This window comes from Scylla paramamosain, chromosome 20 (genome assembly GCF_035594125.1).
Source record: "Scylla paramamosain isolate STU-SP2022 chromosome 20, ASM3559412v1, whole genome shotgun sequence".
Lineage (NCBI taxonomy): Eukaryota > Metazoa > Arthropoda > Malacostraca > Decapoda > Portunidae > Scylla > Scylla paramamosain.
In genome coordinates, this window is record NC_087170.1 from 13,893,995 (window position 1) to 13,898,994 (window position 5,000).

The 5,000-nt window shown below is 34.0% G+C and overlaps 1 protein-coding gene across 9 annotated transcripts in view; it reads left to right on the forward strand.

Annotated features, from left to right (window-relative positions):
• LOC135110397 (uncharacterized) overlaps window positions 1-5,000 on the forward strand; it is a 30,237-nt gene that overhangs the window by 11,354 nt on the left and 13,883 nt on the right. Inside the window, exon 1 of one of the 9 annotated variants that reach the window (XR_010273239.1) lies at window positions 3,190-5,000. This exon is cut by the window's right edge and continues 44 nt beyond it. The exons of 5 other annotated variants lie outside the window; for them this stretch is intronic. The gene's annotated coding sequence lies outside the window, so the exon portion shown is untranslated. Of the gene's footprint in view, window positions 1-3,189 lie in introns of those variants that run through there. 3 more of the 9 variants (XR_010273237.1, XM_064022669.1, XM_064022670.1) reach the window with 3 other exon arrangements.

Here is a 5,000-nt window from a genome sequence, read left to right on the forward strand (position 1 = left end):
AGGTTTATGTATGGCATGTACGGGTGAGTGTGTCAATAATTTCTGTGTTAGAGACTTGCTAAGTTAGATTTATTTATAGTATGTGTAAATCTTGTCATATTGATAGTGTGTGTACAAGGGTGGTTCACAAGTCTGTCCCTTTCCACCTGGGGCTAATGGACTGAGAGCGTGAATATTGTGTGTGTGTGTGTGTGTGTGTGTCTGTGAGAGAGTTTCCTCTGTAATCTTTTTACAAATTTCAGAAGTAAGTATGTGTGTGTGTGTGTGTGTGTGTGTGTGTGTGTGTGTGTGTGTTTCCTGTCCATGCTTTGTACATAATTCAGAATTAAGTGTGTGTGTTTTTGTTTTTCCTGTCTATGCTTTTCACAGAATTCAGAATTAAGTGTGTGTGTTTGTGTGTGTGTGTGTGTGTGTGTGTGTGTGTGTGTGTGTGTGTGTGTGTGTGTGTGTGTGTGTGTGTGTGTGTGTGTGTGTTTGTTTCCTGTCTAATCTTTTTACAGAATTCAGAATTTAGTGTGTGTGTGTGTGTGTGTGTGTGTGTGTGTGTGTGTGTGTGTGTGTGTGTGTGTGTGTGTGTGCCAAGAGAGGTTAATGTACGGTATGTACGGGTGAGTGTGTGAATAATTTTTGTGTTAGAAACTTACTAAGTTAGATTTATTTATAGTCTGTGTAAATCTTATCTTATATATATATATATATATATATATATATATATATATATATATATATATATATATATATATATATATATATATATATATATATATATCAAATTGAATACTGGAAGGTGAGGCGATCCCTTCTAAGAATAATGTACAGCTGTGTTTTGATGTGTTGGTATTGTATCTTGCTTGAAGTTTTGTGAATAATTTATATTTTCCTTTATATCAATATAAACTGATCTCTTATATTCTATAGGGTTTTATTGGTCATTAAACTGCTGAAGCGACTGAGTTTTGAGGGAATACGATGGGAGGAAAATCGGGACGAAAATATGGAAAGGAAAACTAAAGGAAAACATCAAAGACAAGCAAAATAAATGTATTAAAAAAAAAAGTTGAGATGACAGGATGTGAGGAAAGAAGGAAAAGATACATGAGAAGAATTAAAGAAGAGAAGACAGAAGCAAGATAAATGTATAATTGGGTTAGTTAAAGAAAGAGAAAAGAGATGAAAAAAAACGGAGAAAGAAGAAAGAAGTAGACACTTTAAACACTTTAAACACTTTAAACACTTTATTATGTTTGTCTGTAATACATATATAAGCTTAAGGTACAATTAATTGAAAGACAAACAGCCCCTTATGAAGCACAAGCTTTTTGGGCACACTTAATATCTACTTAATACTGAAATGTAAAACAACACTAAACTAAAAATCTAATTGAAGAAAATGTAAAAAAAAAAGATTAATTAATAGCAATAACGAAAGATTTAGGGATAAATGGCTTTGCAAGAACAGGAAGGAAAGGAGAAAAATCATAATTATACATGAGAAATAGAGAAAATTGAAGTGGAATCTGATTATAAACAAGCAAATATTAGTTTTGAGAATAATTAAACAAACAGAAATAAATATGTATATATACTAGAGGTTATAAACTATTTTAGTTACAGAGGATATGAACTATTTGGTTACAATACCAAGAAACAAAATAATTGATATTGATAAAAATTGATTGAAGTACAAGATGTGTCAGTATTGAGACAATAAATATTCTTTTAGTTTTCTCTTAAAGATATTTACGCTTAATGAATTTTTTATGTGTGACAGGGTGCTATTCCATATTTTGGGACCTTTATACATTAGAGAGTGTTGGTAGAGAGTTAAGGTATAATGGGGAATCTGTAGAGAATGCCTGTAGCGTGTGGAGTGGTTATGAGTTAGGGTCAGGGTATTGTTGTTGTTGGAATTTATCAATTTGAACATGTATGATGCAATAGAGAAGTTTGATAAGTCAGAGAGTTGAAGGATTTTCATAGATTTAAAGAGTGGAGGTGTGTGTTGGAGGAAGTCACTATTAGTCATGATTCTAATAATTTTCTTGTGGAGGATGTTTAGATTTTGTAGATGTCATGGGTAGGTAGTGGACCAAATTGGATTACAGTAGGTTAAGTGTGGGTATATATGGGCATAATACATGATTTTCATAATTTCCACTGGAACAAAGTTTTTTATTTTCAGCAATAGAGCTATTGATCTAGATAATTTTAGGCAAAGGTTTGATATGTGATATTTAAAGGTAAGATTATTGTCAAATGTGACTCCAAGAAATTTTGTCTTAGAAACTTGCGTGATATCTTTATCTAATATGGTAAGTCTAGGTAAGGGTTGGTATTTGGTGGTGGTATTTGTAAATAACATGTAGAAAGTTTTAGCTGTGTTAATTGTTAGGCGATTTGCAAGACACCATTCAGAAAAGGCAGATAATTCTAGGTTGGCTCTGTAGATTAGGTCAGTGGGATTATCACCAATCATGTACAAGGTGGAGTCATCAGCAAACTGTATAGTGTTGAAAGCAGTAGAGGCATTGCTGATATCGTTGATATATATCAGGAAAAGAATAGGGCCTAAGATGCTACCTTGTGGCACGCCAAGATGTATAGGTTTGATGGTTGATTTAGAGTTATTGTAGGATGTAAAATGAGATCGGCCAGTTAAATATGATTTGAACCAATTTTCCACACAACCGCGAATACCATAGTGACGTAATTTGTCTATTAGAATGTTTGGGTCAACTGTGTCAAAAGCTTTGCTGAAATCAATGAAAATGGATATTATAGACTTATGTTTATTCAAGGCATCGTGTAGGTCAGAGGTAAACACATTTATAGCGTCAAAAGTATTTAGTCCGGGGCGGAAAATAAGTAATAAAATTGAAGAGGATGTATGAATGTAATATAAATATCCTGGAAGGATATATAAACTAGAAGGAGGAAGAGAGAAGTGGATATATATATATATATATATATATATATATATATATATATATATATATATATATATATATATATATATATATATATATATATATATATATATATATATATATATATATATATATATATATATATATATATATACCAATAATTGAATACTAGAAGTAATGATAATCTCCAGTTGGCCATTTATTTATTTCCCTTAGTTTGTTTTCGCCCTTGATCTTTGTGCAGAGAGAGAGAGAGAGAGAGAGAGAGAGAGATCTGCTGTCTGTGTTTACATTTCGTGGTCGGTAGTTGACATTTCGCTCGCTGTAGATTTGCGTGTTTTTCATGTATTTTCCGGTCTCTAACGCCGCCAATACAGTGGCGGCAGGCAGTGTGTGTGTGTGTGTGTGTGTGTGTGCGCGACAAAGAGAGACGGACAGAGAGAAGGGGGGATGAACATAAGGGCAGGAGGAGTATTTTGGTCAGCACTGGTCAGTCTTGCCCCATACACACACACACACACACACACTAGTGACCAGTGTTTCCATATTCCCTGGAGCTTCCTCCTGCATTAAACACCACCAAGCATCATCAAAGAGACACGACTGCTTAATGACAGTGATGGAAGCAGAATGTTTTCCTCGGCATTGGTCAGTCTTAACACACACACACACACACACACACACACAGACACTAGTGACCAGTGCTTCCATATTCCCTGCAGCTTCCTCCTGCATCAAACACCACCAAGCATCACTAGAGAGACACGGCTACTTAATGTAATGTGAGTACAGCAATGACTGCCTCGGTTAACATCACCGCCTACACCATAACACTCAACCCTTCCTCCTCCCTCCAGTAGCGTCTTTCAGTTCTTCATTATTATTCGTTATTAGGGTACTTTTTGAGATTATCGATTTATATTTTACTTATGTTTATATCTGAGTCGCGATATAGCTTGAAATTTAGTAAAAAATAATGAAGGATCGTCAAAATGACATCTGCGGTAGACATAGGTCGTCCCTACTCAGCCATTATTTGCTTTATTTCTCACGTATTGTAAGCCAAACATGTCACAAAATGTAGCCTCAGCTCGAATTTTCATGTCCGCCTGTGAGGTATATCGCCATTGCCTGGCTTTAGTGTGATAACAGAGTAATTAAGGCAAATTAGCGGCCGCCATGTTTGATCTCTACAGGCCCCAGCCTGCTCTTCGGTTCCAATATATTTTCGTTTTCCTTAACTCTTTAAGTTCGGTTTCTAAGTAATTTTTTATGGTTTGTATAAATGTTTCGTTGCTTATGAAGTGGTTTTGAGGCTTTTGTTAAGGAAATGTGTTGTATTTGCTGTTGTTTATAACGTAACTATAGGCCTGTTTTTGGGCTGAATTTTACGGAACCCCATTGTTGGCTTTTTTATTCGAGGCTATAATGAAGTTCTTTATACTTTAAAAAATCGCTTATGATTTTTAAACTGGTTTGCCGTCCTGTTGAGTTAAATATGTGGACTTTAAAATGATTTGTGGTCCTGTTAAAAGTCGAAATGTTGACATTTTTTATTTCCTTATTTCCTTATTTGAGCTTTTAAGTAACTCTAGGTTATTTGAAAAAATAGTTCAGATTTTTTAAAGTGCTTTGCATTGCTATTAAGTTAAAATAGGTGGACTTTTCAATGTTTTTTATTCGTGTTTAGGTTCCAACACTTTTTTTTACAGATTTATTTTTCATTCGTTTACTTCTGGTTCTAGGTAAGTTTTAATTGATTGAAAAGATAGTTCATATTTTTAAAGTGTTTTTATTTCTGTTAAGTGAAAAAATAGGTAGACTTTTCAATGGTTTTAATGGGGTCAAATGTTCCAACGTTTTTTTCATAATTCATATTGATATTTCTTTCATACTACTGAGGCTGGAGATGTTATAATATTATGAATATTTATTAAAGTAATTATCAAGTCAGAATATATAATGCATTCCAACCTAGCTCCATTTTTTCTATGGGTCAATTTTAAAATGAAATACGTTACGCACGTATCCTGGCGTGACGTCACGACCTCAGGTGTGACGTCATCAGGGGGC